At 45.8% G+C, this 19,565-nt stretch overlaps 1 non-coding gene across 1 annotated transcript; it reads left to right on the forward strand.

Annotated features, from left to right (window-relative positions):
* The first annotated feature begins 12,879 nt into the window (after positions 1-12,879).
* Positions 12,880-12,951, forward strand: TRNAH-GUG (transfer RNA histidin (anticodon GUG)). Its single transcript has one exon. It is a non-coding gene; the product is annotated as a tRNA-His (tRNA).
* The last annotated feature ends 6,614 nt before the right edge of the window (positions 12,952-19,565 follow it).

Below are 19,565 nucleotides of genomic sequence, written 5' to 3' on the forward strand. Positions count from 1 at the left end.
CGGGAAGGAGCATTGGTCATGCATCCCTTCCTGAGGGTGAGACTGGGAGGAGATAAAATCCCCGTATGAAGCAGAGAGAAAGAGGAGACATGAACGTGCATCCATGTATGCGGGCAGGAAGGGAAGGAGCATTGGTCATGCATCCCTGCATGAGGGTGAGACAGGGAGGAGATAAAATCCCTGTATGAAGCCAAGAGAACGAGGCGGCATGAACATGCATCCTTGTATGCAGGTGTGACATGGAGTCATCATGAACATGCATCCCTTTATAAGGACATAACATGGAGGACGCATGAACATGAATGCCTGAATTTTATGGTGGTGGCCTTCGGGTGATTTGGCACGTGCAATTGGTGAAGAGCACTTCTCCTGCGCAAAAAAATAAATTTACTATTAGCACCCCAGAGGGAGCCTCTGCACTTCTTATAGGGAGAAAACTCTGCAATGGAAGGGGACATGGTCAATAACAGCTGTAAACTCTCACAAGACCATCACTGCTCTCACACTTCCCTGCTCTCAGGCTGGCGGGCCATTATCGGCCCTGGCTGCCGCACCATTGCCAGGTTTGTGTAACTATATTATTTCTAATTGGCTCCACTTTGATGACTTTCATTTGGATTCTGACTTGATTATTGAGATCTTAAATAAGTGACTGGGGATCAGGTGTCATCTTATTCTCATCGATAACATCACAACCAACCTTTAATTCAAACATGAGTCATGACATCACAGATGGAGTACAGATTATGATAGAGGTGGAACGTCAAATTGTAGCAGCCCAAGTAGCTCGTTGTGATCGTATAGTGGTTAGTACTCTGCGTTGTGGCCGCAGCAACCTCGGTTCGAATCCGAGTCACGGCATTTCGGTGAGGCAATGTCACAGCAGTTGGGCAGATATTTTAGAATTTCCATTAATACATTGGCAATCTCTGTGGAGGACTGAAACAATTCGATATGTCCTGTTACTGTTATGAACCTTTTGTTTCTTTAATGCTCTTTGCACACTTTTCCATCGGGTGACTGTAATGTATTTCAACCAAATCTAATTAAGAGCGCATTATGTGGTGACATTTGCAGTACATGAAACATTATAACACTGCCATTTACGTCAATAACCACTAGCTTGATTAAGACATATGTATTGCAGCGACAGTATTTCCCAGTTACAAATGGGAATAAAAACAACATCCGCGAGGGATTGAACCAACGACATTTAACTGATGTTGCCAATGGAGCGCGTTACGGAGAGCGCGAGGTCCCGCCTTTACAGTCACACGCTGATGATAATACAGATGTTTAAATAAACAGGCATATCTGTGGACTTGTGGTCTTTCTACATTGGGACTCATAGTCTAGTCCTAGGCTATTGTAGGCACTGGCGTATCTTTTAGTGGAATGAGAGGCATTCTGTAGTCGCGTGAAAGGGCCTTTCAAGTCAATCTGATCTGTATTGTCCTGTGAAAAAAAGCGTTCTTCGACACAGTGAAGAGTTTTTGGGGATAATGGGAAAATCATTTCCAACTAAATGACAGGTATTTCTTAGTCCAATCATGAGGTGTGCTAGGCTTTTTTATACTGTGGCGGAAAGAGAGAGAGTATAACAGTCATTATAAATAAAGGGCCAAGGAAGTGACAGTTTATGGAAGGAACAATTTGCACATAGTTTTAGAATGTGGTCAGGAGGAGGACAATGTGCTTACACATATGAAACATTATAAGGTAGACATTATGGAAGCACATATATTTCTTTATTTCTATTGTATTTGGGGAGAGGGGGTTAATATAGCACGTCCAATGTGGAAAAGTGCTTTCCATAGCACCTTGCAGGTGGGCGACATCTAGAGCTGTGCAGTAGCCACCCATGCCCCAGAAGTCAAAGAGAACAAGAAGTTACACATGTTGGAAGTGAGGGTGAGACATTGAGGAGATATTATCCCCGTATGAAGCCGAGAGAAGGAGGAGGCATGAACGTGCATCCATGTATGCAGGCGAGAAGGGAAGGAGCATTGGTCATGCATCCCTGCATGAGGGTGAGACAGGGAGGAGATATGATCCCCGTATGAAGCCGAGAGAAGGAGGAGGCGTGAACGTGCATCCATGTATGCGGGCGAGACAGGAAGGAGCATTGGTCATGCATCCCTGCATGAGGGTGAGACAGGGAGGAGATATGATCCCCGTATGAAGCCGAGAGAAGGAGGAGGCGTGAACGTGCATCCATGTATGCAGGCGAGAAGGGAAGGAGCATTGGGCATGCATCCCTGCATGAGGGTGAGACAGGGAGGAGATATGATCCCCGTATGAAGCCGAGAGAAGGAGGAGGCGTGAACGTGCATCCATGTATGCGGGCGAGACAGGAAGGAGTGTTGGTCACGCATCCCTGCATGAGGGTGAGACAGGGAGGAGATATGATCCCCGTATGAAGCCGAGAGAAGGAGGAGGCGTGAACGTGCATCCATGTATGCGGGCGAGAAGGGAAGGAGCATTGGTCATGCATCCCTGCATGAGGGTGAGACAGGGAGGAGATATGATCCCCGTATGAAGCCGAGAGAAGGAGGAGGCGTGAACGTGCATCCATGTATGCGGGCGAGACAGGAAGGAGCATTGGTCATGCATCCCTGCATGAGGGTGAGACAGGGAGGAGATATGATCCCCGTATGAAGCCGAGAGAAGGAGGAGGCGTGAACGTGCATCCATGTATGCGGGCGAGACGGGAAGGAGCATTGGTCATGCATCCCTTCCTGAGGGTGAGACTGGGAGGAGATAAAATCCCCGTATGAAGCAGAGAGAAAGAGGAGACATGAACGTGCATCCATGTATGCGGGCAGGAAGGGAAGGAGCATTGGTCATGCATCCCTGCATGAGGGTGAGACAGGGAGGAGATAAAATCCCTGTATGAAGCCAAGAGAACGAGGCGGCATGAACATGCATCCTTGTATGCAGGTGTGACATGGAGTCATCATGAACATGCATCCCTTTATAAGGACAAAACATGGAGGACGCATGAACATGAATGCCTGAATTTTATGGTGGTGGCCTTCGGGTGATTTGGCACGTGCAATTGGTGAAGAGCACTTCTCCTGCGCAAAAAAATAAATTTACTATTAGCACCCCAGAGGGAGCCTCTGCACTTCTTATAGGGAGAAAACTCTGCAATGGAAGGGGACATGGTCAATAACAGCTGTAAACTCTCACAAGACCATCACTGCTCTCACACTTCCCTGCTCTCAGGCTGGCGGGCCATTATCGGCCCTGGCTGCCGCACCATTGCCAGGTTTGTGTAACTATATTATTTCTAATTGGCTCCACTTTGATGACTTTCATTTGGATTCTGACTTGATTATTGAGATCTTAAATAAGTGACTGGGGATCAGGTGTCATCTTATTCTCATCGATAACATCACAACCAACCTTTAATTCAAACATGAGTCATGACATCACAGATGGAGTACAGATTATGATAGAGGTGGAACGTCAAATTGTAGCAGCCCAAGTAGCTCTCGTATAGTGGTTAGTACTCTGCGTTGTGGCCGCAGCAACCTCGGTTCGAATCCGAGTCACGGCATTGCGGTGAGGCAATGTCACGGCAGTTGGGCAGATATTTTAGAATTTCCATTAATACATTGGCAATCTCTGTGGAGGACTGAAACAATTCGATATGTCCTGTTACTGTTATGAACCTTTTGTTTCTTTAATGCTCTTTGCACACTTTTTCATCGGGTGACTGTAATGTATTTCAACCAAATCTAATTAAGAGCGCATTATGTGGTGACATTTGCAGTACATGAAACATTATAACACTGCCATTTACGTCAATAACCACTAGCTTGATTAAGACATATGTATTGCAGCGACAGTATTTCCCAGTTACAAATGGGAATAAAAACAACATCCGCGAGGGATTGAACCAACGACATTTAACTGATGTTGCCAATGGAGCGCGTTACAGAGAGCGCGAGGTCCCGCCTTTACAGTCACATGCTGATGATAATACAGATGTTTAAATAAACAGGCATATCTGTGGACTTGTGGTCTTTCTACATTGGGACTCATAGTCTAGTCCTAGGCTATTGTAGGCACTGGCGTATCTTTTAGTGGAACGAGAGGCATTCTGTAGTCGCGTGAAAGGACCTTTCAAGTCAATCTGATCTGTATTGTCCTGTGAAAAAAAGCGTTCTTAGACACAGTGAGGAGTTTTTGGGGATAATGGGAAAATCATTTCCAACTAAATGACAGGAATTTCTTAGTCCAATCATGAGGTGTGCTAGGCTTTTTTATACTGTGGCGGAAAGAGAGAGAGTATAACAGTCATTATAAATAAAGGGCCAAGGAAGTGACAGTTTATGGAAGGAACAATTTGCACATAGTTTTAGAATGTGGTCAGGAGGAGGACAATGTGCTTACACATATGAAACATTAGAAGGTACACATTATGGAAGCACATATATTTCTTTATTTTTATTGTATTTGGGGAGAGGGGGTTAATATAGCACGTCCAATGTGGAAAAGTGCTTTCCATAGCACCTTGCAGGTGGGCGACATCTAGAGCTGTGCAGTAGCCACCCATGCCCCAGACGTCAAAGAGAACAAGAAGTTACACATGTTGGAAGTGAGGGTGAGACATTGAGGAGATATGATCCCCGTATGAAGCCGAGAGAAGGAGGAGGCGTGAACGTGCATCCATGTATGCAGGCGAGAAGGGAAGGAGCATTGGTCATGCATCCCTGCATGAGGGTGAGACAGGGAGGAGATATGATCCCTGTATGAAGCCGAGAGAAGGAGGAGGCGTGAACGTGCATCCATGTATGCGGGCGAGACAGGAAGGAGCATTGGTCATGCATCCCTGCATGAGGGTGAGACAGGGAGGAGATATGATCCCTGTATGAAGCCGAGAGAAGGAGGAGGCGTGAACGTGCATCCATGTATGCAGGCGAGAAGGGAAGGAGCATTGGTCATGCATCCCTGCATGAGGGTGAGACAGGGAGGAGATATGATCCCCGTATGAAGCCGAGAGAAGGAGGAGGCGTGAACGTGCATCCATGTATGCGGGCGAGACAGGAAGGAGCATTGGTCATGCATCCCTGCATGAGGGTGAGAAAGGGAGGAGATATGATCCCCGTATGAAGCAGAGAGAAGGAGGAGGCGTGAACGTGCATCCATGTATGCGGGCGAGACGGGAAGGAGCATTGGTCATGCATCCCTTCCTGAGGGTGAGACAGGGAGGAGATAAAATCCCCGTATGAAGCCGAGAGAACGAGGAGACATGAACGTGCATCCATGTATGCGGGTGAGAAGGGAAGGAGCATTGGTCATGCATCCCTGCATGAGGGTGAGACAGGGAGGAGATACAATCCCTGTATGAAGCCAAGAGAACGAGGCGGCATGAACATGCATCCTTGTATGCAGGTGTGACATGGAGTCATCATGAACATGCATCCCTTTATAAGGACATAACATGGAGGACGCATGAACATGAATGCCTGAATTTTATGGTGGTGGCCTTCGGGTGATTTGGCACGTGCAATTGGTGAAGAGCACTTCTCCTGCGCAAAAAAATAAATGTACTATTAGCACCCCGGAGGGAGCCTCTGCACTTCTTATAGGGAGAAAACTCTGCAATGGAAGGGGACAGGGTCAATAACAGCTGTAAACTCTCACAAGACCATCACTGCTCTCACACTTTCCTGCTCTCAGGGCGGCGGGCCATTATCGGCCCTGGCTGCCGCACCATTGCCAGGTTTGTGTAACTGTATTATTTCTAATTGGCTCCACTTTGATGACTTTCATTTGGATTCTGACTTGATTATTGAGATCTTAAATAAGTGACTGGGGATCAGGTGTCCACTTATTCTCATGGATAACATCACAACCAACCTTTAATTCAAACATGAGTCATGACATCACAGATGGAGTACAGCTTATGATAGAGGTGGAACGTCACATTATAGCAGCCCAAGTAGCTCGCCGTGATCATATAGTGGTTAGTACTCTGCGTTGTGGCCGCTGCAACCTCGTTTCGAATCCGAGTCACGGCATTGCGGTGAGGCAATGTCACGGCAGTTGGGCAGATATTTTAGAATTTCCATTAATACATTGGCAATCTCTGTGGAGGACTGAAACAATTCGATATGTCCTGTTACTGTTATGAACCTTTTGTTTCTTTAATGCTCTTTGCACACTTTTTCATCGGGTGACTGTAATGTATTTCAACCAAATCTAATTAAGAGCGCATTATGTGGTGACATTTGCAGTACATGAAACATTATAACACTGCCATTTACGTCAATAACCACTAGCTTGATTAAGACATATGTATTGCAGCGACAGTATTTCCCAGTTACAAATGGGAATAAAAACAACATCCGGGAGGGATTGAACCAACGACATTTAACTGATGTTGCCAATGGAGCGCGTTACAGAGAGCGCGAGGTCCCGCCTTTACAGTCACACGCTGATGATAATACAGATGTTTAAATAAACAGGCATATCTGTGGACTTGTGGTCTTTCTACATTGGGACTCATAGTCTAGTCCTAGGCTATTGTAGGCACTGGCGTATCTTTTAGTGGAATGAGAGGCATTCTGTAGTCGCGTGAAAGGACCTTTCAAGTCAATCTGATCTGTATTGTCCTGTGAAAAAAAGCGTTCTTAGACACAGTGAGGAGTTTTTGGGGATAATGGGAAAATCATTTCCAACTAAATGACAGGAATTTCTTAGTCCAATCATGAGGTGTGCTAGGCTTTTTTATACTGTGGCGGAAAGAGAGAGAGTATAACAGTCATTATAAATAAAGGGCCAAGGAAGTGACAGTTTATGGAAGGAACAATATGCACATAGTTTTAGAATGTGGTCAGGAGGAGGACAATGTGCTTACACATATGAAACATTAGAAGGTAGACATTATGGAAGCACATATATTTCTTTATTTTTATTGTATTTGGGGAGAGGGGGTTAATATAGCACGTCCAATGTGGAAAAGTGCTTTCCATAGCACCTTGCAGGTGGGCGACATCTAGAGCATGCCCCAGACGTCAAAGAGAACAAGAAGTTACACATGTTGGAAGTGAGGGTGAGACATTTGAGGAGATATGATCCCCGTATGAAGCCGAGAGAAGGAGGAGGCGTGAACGTGCATCCATGTATGCAGGCGAGAAGGGAAGGAGCATTGGTCATGCATCCCTGCATGAGGGTGAGACAGGGAGGAGATATGATCCCCGTATGAAGCCGAGAGAAGGAGGAGGCGTGAACGTGCATCCATGTATGCGGGCGAGACAGGAAGGAGCATTGGTCATGCATCCCTGCATGAGGGTGAGACAGGGAGGAGATATGATCCCTGTATGAAGCCGAGAGAAGGAGGAGGCGTGAACGTGCATCCATGTATGCAGGCGAGAAGGGAAGGAGCATTGGTCATGCATCCCTGCATGAGGGTGAGACATTGAGGAGATATGATCCCCGTATGAAGCCGAGAGAAGGAGGAGGCGTGAACGTGCATCCATGTATGCAGGCGAGAAGGGAAGGAGCATTGGTCATGCATCCCTGCATGAGGGTGAGACAGGGAGGAGATATGATCCCCGTATGAAGCCGAGAGAAGGAGGAGGCGTGAACGTGCATCCATGTATGCGGGCGAGACAGGAAGGAGCATTGGTCATGCATCCCTGCATGAGGGTGAGACAGGGAGGAGATATGATCCCCGTATGAAGCCGAGAGAACGAGGAGACATGAACGTGCATCCATGTATGCGGGCGAGAAGGGAAGGAGCATTGGTCATGCATCCCTGCATGAGGGTGAGACAGGGAGGAGATAAAATCCCTGTATGAAGCCAAGAGAACGAGGCGGCATGAACATGCATCCTTGTATGCAGGTGTGACATGGAGTCATCATGAACATGCATCCCTTTATAAGGACATAACATGGAGGACGCATGAACATGAATGCCTGAATTTTATGGTGGTGGCCTTCGGGTGATTTGGCACGTGCAATTGGTGAAGAGCACTTCTCCTGCTCAAAAAAATAAATGTACTATTAGCACCCCGGAGGGAGCCTCTGCACTTCTTATAGGGAGAAAACTCTGCAATGGAAGGGGACAGGGTCAATAACAGCTGTAAACTCTCACAAGACGATCAATGCTCTCACACTTTCCTGCTCTCAGGCTGGCGGGCCATTATCGGCCCTGGCTGCCGCACCATTGCCAGGTTTCTGTAACTGTATTATTTCTAATTGGCTCCACTTTGATGACTTTCATTTGGATTCTGACTTGATTATTGAGATCTTAAATAAGTGACTGGGGATCAGGTGTCCACTTATTCTCATGGATAACATCACAACCAACCTTTAATTCAAACATGAGTCATGACATCACAGATGGAGTACAGCTTATGATAGAGGTGGAGCGTCACATTGTAGCAGCCCAAGTAGCTCGCTGTGATCGTATAGTGGTTAGTACTCTGCTTTGTGGCCGCAGCAACCTCGGTTCGAATCCGAGTCACGGCATTGCGGTGAGGCAATGTCACGGCGGTTGGGCAGATATTTTAGAATTTCCATTAATACATTGTCAAACTCTGTGGAGGACTGAAACAATTCGATATGTCCTGTTACTGTTCTGAACCTTTTGTTTCTTTAATGCTCTTTGCACACTTTTTCATTGGGTGACTGTAATGTATTTCAACCAAATCTAATTAAGAGCGCATTATGTGGTGACATTTGCAGTACATGAAACATTATAACACTGCCATTTACGTCAATAACCACTAGCTTGATTAAGACATATGTATTGCAGCGACAGTATTTCCCAGTTACAAATGTGAATAAAAACAACATCCGCGAGGGATTGAACCAACGACATTTAACTGATGTTGCCAATGGAGCGCGTTACAGAGAGCGCGAGGTCCCGCCTTTACAGTCACACGCTGATGATAATACAGATGTTTAAATAAACAGGCATATCTGTGGACTTGTGGTCTTTCTACATTGGGACTCATAGTCTAGTCCTAGGCTATTGTAGGCACTGGCGTATCTTTTAGTGGAATGAGAGGCATTCTGTAGTCGCGTGAAAGGACCTTTCAAGTCAATCTGATCTGTATTGTCCTGTGAAAAAAAGCGTTCTTAGACACAGTGAGGAGTTTTTGGGGATAATGGGAAAATCATTTCCAACTAAATGACAGGAATTTCTTAGTCCAATCATGAGGTGTGCTATGCTTTTTTATACTGTGGCGGAAAGAGAGAGAGTATAACAGTCATTATAAATAAAGGGCCAAGGAAGTGACAGTTTATGGAACGAACAATTTGCACATAGTTTTAGAATGTGGTCAGGAGGAGGACAATGTGCTTACACATATGAAACATTAGAAGGTAGACATTATGGAAGCACATATATTTCTTTATTTTTATTGTATTTGGGGAGAGGGGGTTAATATAGCACGTCCAATGTGGAAACGTGCTTTCCATAGCACCTTGCAGGTGTGCGACATCTAGAGCTGTGCAGTAGCCACCCATGCCCCAGACGTCAAAGAGAACAAGAAGTTACACATGTTGGAAGTGAGGGTGACACATTGAGGAGATATGATCCCCGTATGAAGCCGAGAGAAGGATGAGGCGTGAATGTGCATCCATGTATGCAGGCGAGAAGGGAAGGAGCATTGGTCATGCATCCCTGCATGAGGGTGAGACAGGGAGGAGATATGATCCCCGTATGAAGCCGAGAGAAGGAGGAGGCGTGAACGTGCATCCATGTATGCGGGCGAGACAGGAAGGAGCATTGGTCATGCATCCCTGCATGAGGGTGAGACAGGGAGGAGATATGATCCCCGTATGAAGCCAAGAGAAGGAGGAGGCGTGAACGTGCATCCATGTATGCAGGCGAGAAGGGAAGGAGCATTGGTCATGCATCCCTGCATGAGGGTGAGACAGGGAGGAGATATGATCCCCGTATGAAGCCGAGAGAAGGAGGAGGCGTGAACGTGCATCCATGTATGCGGGCGTGACAGGAAGGAGCATTGGTCATGCATCCCTGCATGAGGGTGAGACAGGGAGGAGATATGATCCCCGTATGAAGCCGAGAGAACGAGGAGACATGAACGTGCATCCATGTATGCGGGCGAGAAGGGAAGGAGCATTGGTCATGCATCCCTTCCTGAGGGTGAGACAGGGAGGAGATAAAATCCCCGTATGAAGCCGAGAGAACGAGGAGACATGAACGTGCATCCATGTATGCGGGCGAGAAGGGAAGGAGCATTGGTCATGCATCCCTGCATGAGGGTGAGACAGGGAGGAGATAAAATCCCTGTATGAAGCCAAGAGAACGAGGCGGCATGAACATGCATCCTTGTATGCAGGTGTGACATGGAGTCATCATGAACATGCATCCCTTTATAAGGACATAACATGGAGGACGTATGAACATGAATGCCTGAATTTTATGGTGGTGGCCTTCGGGTGATTTGGCACATATAATTGGTGAAGAGCACTTCTCCTGCGCAAAAAAATAAATGTACTATTAGCACCCCGGAGGGAGCCTCTGCACTTCTTATAGGGAGAAAACTCTGCAATGGAAGGGGACAGGGTCAATAACAGCTGTAAACTCTCACAAGACCATCAATGCTCTCACACTTTCCTGCTCTCAGGCTGGCGGGTCATTATCGGCCCTGGCTGCAGCACCATTGCCAGGTTTGTGTAACTGTATTATTTCTAATTGGCTCCACTTTGATGACTTTCATTTGGATTCTGACTTGATTATTGAGATCTTAAATAAGTGACTGGGGATCAGGTGTCCACTTATTCTCATGGATAACATCACAACCAACCTTTAATTCAAACATGAGTCATGACATCACAGATGGAGTACAGCTTATGATAGAGGTGGAGCGTCACATTGTAGCAGCCCAAGTAGCTCGCCGTGATCGTATAGTGGTTAGTACTCTGCGTTGTGGCCGCAGCAACCTCAGTTCGAATCCGAGTCATGGCATTGCGGTGAGGCAATGTCACGGCGGTTGGGCAGATATTTTAGAATTTCCATTAATACATTGTCAATCTCTGTGGAGGACTGAAACAATTCGATATGTCCTGTTACTGTTCTGAACCTTTTGTTTCTTTAATGCTCTTTGCACACTTTTTCATCGGGTGACTGTAATGTATTTCAACCAAATCTAATTAAGAGCGCATTATGTGGTGACATTTGCAGTACATGAAACATTATAACACTGCCATTTACGTCAATAACCACTAGCTTGATTAAGACATATGTATTGCAGCGACCGTATTTCCCAGTTACAAATGGGAATAAAAACAACATCCGCGAGGGATTGAACCAACGACATTTAACTGATGTTGCCAATGGAGCGCGTTACAGAGAGCGCAAGGTCCCGCCTTTACAGTCACACGCTGATGATAATACAGATGTTTAAATAAACAGGCATATCTGTGGACTTGTGGTCTTTCTACATTGGGACTCATAGTCTAGTCCAAGGCTATTGTAGGCACTGGCGTATCTTTTAGTGGAATGAGAAGCATTCTGTAGTCGCGTGAAAGGACCTTTCAAGTCAATCTGATCTGTATTGTCCTGTGAAAAAAAGCGTTCTTAGACACAGTGAGGAGTTTTTGGGGATAATGGGAAAATCATTTCCAACTAAATGACAGGAATTTCTTAGTCCAATCATGAGGTGTGCTAGTCTTTTTTATACTGTGGCGAAAAGAGAGAGAGTATAACAGTCATTATAAATAAAGGGCCAAGGAAGTGACAGTTTATGGAAGGAACAATTTGCACATAGTTTTAGAATGTGGTCAGGAGGAGGACAATGTGCTTACACATATGAAACATTAGAAGGTAGACATTATGGAAGCACATATATTTCTTTATTTTTATTGTATTTGGGGAGAGGGGGTTAATATAGCACGTCCAATGTGGAAACGTGCTTTCCATAGCACCTTGCAGGTGGGCGACATCTAGAGCTGTGCAGTAGCCACCCATGCCCCAGACGTCAAAGAGAACAAGAAGTTACACATGTTGGAAGTGAGGGTGACACATTGAGGAGATATGATCCCCGTAAGAAGCCGAGAGAAGGAGGAGGCGTGAACGTGCATCCATGTATGCAGGCGAGAAGGGAAGGAGCATTGGTCATGCATCCCTGCATGAGGGTGAGACAGGGAGGAGATAAAATCCCCGTATGAAGCCAAGAGAACGAGGAGACATGAACGTGCATCCATGTATGCGGGCGAGAAGGGAAGGAGCATTGGTCATGTATCCCTGCATGAGGGTGAGACAGGGAGGAGATAAAATCCCTGTATGAAGCCAAGAGAACGAGGCGGCATGAACATGCATCCTTGTATGCAGGTGTGACATGGAGTCATCATGAACATGCATCCCTTTATAAGGACATAACATGGAGGACGTATGAACATGAATGCCTGAATTTTATGGTGGTGGCCTTCGGGTGATTTGGCACGTATAATTGGTGAAGAGCACTTCTCCTGCGCAAAAAAATAAATGTACTATTAGCACCCCGGAGGGAGCCTCTGCACTTCTTATAGGGAGAAAACTCTGCAATGGAAGGGGACAGGGTCAATAACAGCTGTAAACTCTCACAAGACCATCAATGCTCTCACACTTTCCTGCTCTCAGGCTGGCGGGTCATTATCGGCCCTGGCTGCAGCACCATTGCCAGGTTTGTGTAACTGTATTATTTCTAATTGGCTCCACTTTGATGACTTTCATTTGGATTCTGACTTGATTATTGAGATCTTAAATAAGTGACTGGGGATCAGGTGTCCACTTATTCTCATGGATAACATCACAACCAACCTTTAATTCAAACATGAGTCATGACATCACAGATGGAGTACAGCTTATGATAGAGGTGGAGCGTCACATTGTAGCAGCCCAAGTAGCTCGCTGTGATCGTATAGTGGTTAGTACTCTGCGTTGTGGCCGCAGCAACCTCGGTTCGAATCCGAGTCACGGCATTGCGGTGAGGCAATGTCACGGCGGTTGGGCAGATATTTTAGAATTTCCATTAATACATTGTCAATCTCTGTGGAGGACTGAAACAATTCGATATGTCCTGTTACTGTTCTGAACCTTTTGTTTCTTTAATGCTCTTTGCACACTTTTTCATCGGGTGACTGTAATGTATTTCAACCAAATCTAATTAAGAGCGCATTATGTGGTGACATTTGCAGTACATGAAACATTATAACACTGCCATTTACGTCAATAACCACTAGCTTGATTAAGACATATGTATTGCAGCAACCGTATTTCCCAGTTACAAATGGGAATAAAAACAACATCCGCGAGGGATTGAACCAACGACATTTAACTGATGTTGCCAATGGAGCGCGTTACAGAGAGCGCAAGGTCCCGCCTTTACAGTCACACGCTGATGATAATACAGATGTTTAAATAAACAGGCATATCTGTGGACTTGTGGTCTTTCTACATTGGGACTCATAGTCTAGTCCTAGGCTATTGTAGGCACTGGCGTATCTTTTAGTGGAATGAGAAGCATTCTGTAGTCGCGTGAAAGGACCTTTCAAGTCAATCTGATCTGTATTGTCCTGTGAAAAAAACCGTTCTTAGACACAGTGAGGAGTTTTTGGGGATAATGGGAAAATCATTTCCAACTAAATGACAGGAATTTCTTAGTCCAATCATGAGGTGTGCTAGTCTTTTTTATACTGTGGCGGAAAGAGAGAGAGTATAACAGTCATTATAAATAAAGGGCCAAGGAAGTGACAGTTTATGGAAGGAACAATTTGCACATAGTTTTAGAATGTGGTCAGGAGGAGGACAATGTGCTTACACATATGAAACATTAGAAGGTAGACATTATGGAAGCACATATATTTCTTTATTTTTATTGTATTTGGGGAGAGGGGGTTAATATAGCACGTCCAATGTGGAAACGTGCTTTCCATAGCACCTTGCAGGTGGGCGACATCTAGAGCTGTGCAGTAGCCACCCATGCCCCAGACGTCAAAGAGAACAAGAAGTTACACATGTTGGAAGTGAGGGTGACACATTGAGGAGATATGATCCCCGTAAGAAGCCGAGAGAAGGAGGAGGCGTGAACGTGCATCCATGTATGCAGGCGAGAAGGGAAGGAGCATTGGTCATGCATCCCTGCATGAGGGTGAGACAGGGAGGAGATATGATCCCCGTATGAAGCCGAGAGAAGGAGGAGGCGTGAACGTGCATCCATGTATGCGGGCGAGACAGGAAGGAGCATTGGTCATGCATCCCTGCATGAGGGTGAGACAGGGAGGAGATATGATCCCCGTATGAAGCCAAGAGAAGGAGGAGGCGTGAACGTGCATCCATGTATGCAGGCGAGAAGGGAAGGAGCATTGGTCATGCATCCCTGCATGAGGGTGAGACAGGGAGGAGATATGATCCCCGTATGAAGCCGAGAGAAGGAGGAGGCGTGAACGTGCCTCCATGTATGCGGGCGAGACAGGAAGGAGCATTGGTCATGCATCCCTGCATGAGGGTGAGACAGGGAGGAGATATGATCCCCGTATGAAGCCGAGAGAACGAGGAGACATGAACGTGCATCCATGTATGCGGGCGAGAAGGGAAGGAGCATTGGTCATGCATCCCTGCATGAGGGTAAGACAGGGAGGAGATAAAATCCCTGTATGAAGCCAAGAGAACGAGGCGGCATGAACATGCATCCTTGTATGCAGGTGTGACATGGAGTCATCATGAACATGCATCCCTTTATAAGGACATAACATGGAGGACGCATGAACATGAATGCCTGAATTTTATGGTGGTGGCCTTCGGGTGATTTGGCACGTGCAATTGGTGAAGAGCACTTCTCCTGCGCAAAAAAATAAATGTACTATTAGCACCCCGGAGGGAGCCTCTGCACTTCTTATAGGGAGAAAACTCTGCAATGGAAGGGGACAGGGTCAATAACAGCTGTAAACTCTCACAAGACCATCAATGCTCTCACACTTTCCTGCTCTCAGGCTGGCGGGCCATTATCGGCCCTGGCTGCCGCACCATTGCCAGGTTTGTGTAACTGTATTATTTCTAATTGGCTCCACTTTGATGACTTTCATTTGGATTCTGACTTGATTATTGAGATCTTAAATAAGTGACTGGGGATCAGGTGTCCACTTATTCTCATGGATAACATCACAACCAACCTTTAATTCAAACATGAGTCATGACATCACAGATGGAGTACAGCTTATGATAGAGGTGGAACGTCACATTGTAGCAGCCCAAGTAGCTCTCCCTGATCATATAGTGGTTAGTACTCTGCGTTGTGGCCGCAGCAACCTCGGTTCGAATCCGAGTCACGGCATTGCGGTGAGGCAATGTCACGGCAGTTGGGCAGATATTTTAGAATTTCCATTAATACATTGTCAATCTCTGTGTCGGACTGAAACAATTCGATATGTCCTGTTACTGTTATGAACCTTTTGTTTCTTTAATGCTCTTTGCACACTTTTTCATCGGGTGACTGTAATGTATTTCAACCAAATCTAATTAAGAGCGCATTATGTGGTGACATTTGCAGTACATGAAACATTATAACACTGCCATTTACGTCAATAACCACTAGCTTGATTAAGACATATGTATTGCAGCAACAGTATTTCCCAGTTACAAATGGGAATAAAAACAACATCCGCGAGGGATTGAACCAACGACATTTAACTGATGTTGCCAATGGAGCGCGTTACAGAGAGCGTGAGGTCCCGCCTTTACAGTCACACGCTGATGATAATACAGATGTTTGAATAAACAGGCATATCTGTGGACTTGTGGTCTTTCTACATTGGGACTCAAAGTCTAGTCCTAGGCTATTGTAGGCACTGGCGTATCTTTTAGTGGAATGAGAGGCATTCTGTAGTCGCGTGAAAGGACCTTTCAAGTCAATCTGATCTGTATTGTCCTGTGAAAAAAAGCGTTCTTAGACACAGTGAGGAGTTTTTGGGGATAATGGGAAAATCATTTCCAACTAAATGACAGGAATTTCTTAGTCCAATCATGAGGTGTGCTAGGCTTTTTTATACTGTGGCGGAAAGAGAGAGAGTATAACAGTCATTATAAATAAAGGGCCAAGGAAGTGACAGTTTATGGAAGGAACAATTTGCACATAGTTTTAGAATGTGGTCAGGAGGAGGACAATGTGCTTACACATATGAAACATTAGAAGGTAGACATTATGGAAGCACATATATTTCTTTATTTTTATTGTATTTGGGGAGAGGGGGTTAATATAGCACGTCCAATGTGGAAAAGTGCTTTCCATAGCACCTTGCAGGTGGGCGACATCTAGAGCTGTGCAGTAGCCACCCATGCCCCAGACGTCAAAGAGAACAAGAAGTTACACATGTTGGAAGTGAGGGTGAGACATTGAGGAGATATGATCCCCGTATGAAGCCGAGAGAAGGAGGAGGCGTGAACGTGCATCCATGTATGAGGCGAGAAGGGAAGGAGCATTGGTCATGCATCCCTGCATGAGGGTGAGACAGGGAGGAGATATGATCCCCGTATGAAGCCGAGAGAAGGAGGAGGCGTGAACGTGCATCCATGTATGCGGGCGAGACAGGAAGGAGCATTGGTCATGCATCCCTGCATGAGGGTGAGACAGGGAGGAGATATGATCCCCGTATGAAGCCGAGAGAAGGAGGAGGCGTGAACGTGCATCCATGTATGCAGGTGAGAAGGGAAGGAGCATTGGTCATGCATCCCTGCATGAGGGTGAGACATGGAGGAGATATGATCCCCGTATGAAGCCGAGAGAAGGAGGAGGCGTGAACGTGCATCCATGTATGCAGGCGTGACAGGAAGGAGCATTGGTCATGCATCCCTGCATGAGGGTGAGACAGGGAGGAGATATGATCCCCGTATGAAGCCGAGAGAAGGAGGAGGCGTGAACGTGCATCCATGTATGCGGGCGAGACGGGAAGGAGCATTGGTCATGCATCCCTGCATGAGGGTAAGACAGGGAGGAGATAAAATCCCTGTATGAAGCCAAGAGAACGAGGCGGCATGAACATGCATCCTTGTATGCAGGTGTGACATGGAGTCATCATGAACATGCATCCCTTTATAAGGACATAACATGGAGGACGCATGAACATGAATGCCTGAATTTTATGGTGGTGGCCTTCGGGTGATTTGGCACGTACAATTGGTGAAGAGCACTTCTCCTGCGCAAAAAAATAAATGTACTATTAGCACCCCGGAGGGAGCCTCTGCACTTCTTATAGGGAGAAAACTCTGCAATGGAAGGGGACAGGGTCAATAACAGCTGTAAACTCTCACAAGACCATCAATGCTCTCACACTTTCCTGCTCTCAGGCTGGCGGGTCATTATCGGCCCTGGCTGCCGCACCATTGCCAGGTTTGTGTAACTGTATTATTTCTAATTGGCTCCACTTTGATGACTTTCATTTGGATTCTGACTTGATTATTGAGATCTTAAATAAGTGACTGGGGATCAGGTGTCCACTTATTCTCATGGATAACATCACAACCAACCTTTAATTCAAACGTGAGTCATGACATCACAGATGGAGTACAGCTTATGATAGAGGTGGAGCGTCACATTGTAGCAGCCCAAGTAGCTCGCTGTGATCGTATAGTGGTTAGTACTCTGCGTTGTGGCCGCAGCAACAATCCGAGTCACGGCATTGCGGTGAGGCAATGTCACTGCAGTTGGGCAGATATTTTAGAATTTCCATTAATACATTGGCAATCTCTGTGGAGGACTGAAACAATTCGATATGTCCTGTTACTGTTCTGAACCTTTTGTTTCTTTAATGCTCTTTGCACACTTTTTCATCGGGTGACTGTAATGTATTTCAACCAAATCTAATTAAGAGCGCATTATGTGGTGACATTTGCAGTACATGAAACATTATAACACTGCCATTTACGTCAATAACCACTAGCTTGATTAAGACATATGTATTGCAGCGACCGTATTTCCCAGTTACAAATGGGAATAAAAACAACATCCGCGAGGGATTGAACCAACGACATTTAACTGATGTTGCCAATGGAGCGCGTTACAGAGAGCGCAAGGTCCCGCCTTTACAGTCACACGCTGATGATAATACAGATGTTTAAATAAACAGGCATATCTGTGGACTTGTGGTCTTTCTACATTGGGACTCATAGTCTAGTCCAAGGCTATTGTAGGCACTGGCGTATCTTTTAGTGGAATGAGAAGCATTCTGTAGTCGCGTGAAAGGACCTTTCAAGTCAATCTGATCTGTATTGTCCTGTGAAAAAAAGCGTTCTTAGACACAGTGAGGAGTTTTTGGGGATAATGGGAAAATCATTTCCAACTAAATGACAGGAATTTCTTAGTCCAATCATGAGGTGTGCTAGTCTTTTTTATACTGTGGCGAAAAGAGAGAGAGTATAACAGTCATTATAAATAAAGGGCCAAGGAAGTGACAGTTTATGGAAGGAACAATTTGCACATAGTTTTAGAATGTGGTCAGGAGGAGGACAATGTGCTTACACATATGAAACATTAGAAGGTAGACATTATGGAAGCACATATATTTCTTTATTTTTATTGTATTTGGGGAGAGGGGGTTAATATAGCACGTCCAATGTGGAAACGTGCTTTCCATAGCACCTTGCAGGTGGGCGACATCTAGAGCTGTGCAGTAGCCACCCATGCCCCAGACGTCAAAGAGAACAAGAAGTTACACATGTTGGAAGTGAGGGTGACACATTGAGGAGATATGATCCCCGTAAGAAGCCGAGAGAAGGAGGAGGCGTGAACGTGCATCCATGTATGCAGGCGAGAAGGGAAGGAGCATTGGTCATGCATCCCTGCATGAGGGTGAGACAGGGAGGAGATAAAATCCCCGTATGAAGCCAAGAGAACGAGGAGACATGAACGTGCATCCATGTATGCGGGCGAGAAGGGAAGGAGCATTGGTCATGTATCCCTGCATGAGGGTGAGACAGGGAGGAGATAAAATCCCTGTATGAAGCCAAGAGAACGAGGCGGCATGAACATGCATCCTTGTATGCAGGTGTGACATGGAGTCATCATGAACATGCATCCCTTTATAAGGACATAACATGGAGGACGTATGAACATGAATGCCTGAATTTTATGGTGGTGGCCTTCGGGTGATTTGGCACGTATAATTGGTGAAGAGCACTTCTCCTGCGCAAAAAAATAAATGTACTATTAGCACCCCGGAGGGAGCCTCTGCACTTCTTATAGGGAGAAAACTCTGCAATGGAAGGGGACAGGGTCAATAACAGCTGTAAACTCTCACAAGACCATCAATGCTCTCACACTTTCCTGCTCTCAGGCTGGCGGGTCATTATCGGCCCTGGCTGCAGCACCATTGCCAGGTTTGTGTAACTGTATTATTTCTAATTGGCTCCACTTTGATGACTTTCATTTGGATTCTGACTTGATTATTGAGATCTTAAATAAGTGACTGGGGATCAGGTGTCCACTTATTCTCATGGATAACATCACAACCAACCTTTAATTCAAACATGAGTCATGACATCACAGATGGAGTACAGCTTATGATAGAGGTGGAGCGTCACATTGTAGCAGCCCAAGTAGCTC

This window comes from Ambystoma mexicanum (genome assembly GCF_040938575.1).
Source record: "Ambystoma mexicanum isolate Mex_15411 chromosome 12 unlocalized genomic scaffold, UKY_AmexF1_1 Mex_chr12_unloc.1, whole genome shotgun sequence".
Lineage (NCBI taxonomy): Eukaryota > Metazoa > Chordata > Amphibia > Caudata > Ambystomatidae > Ambystoma > Ambystoma mexicanum.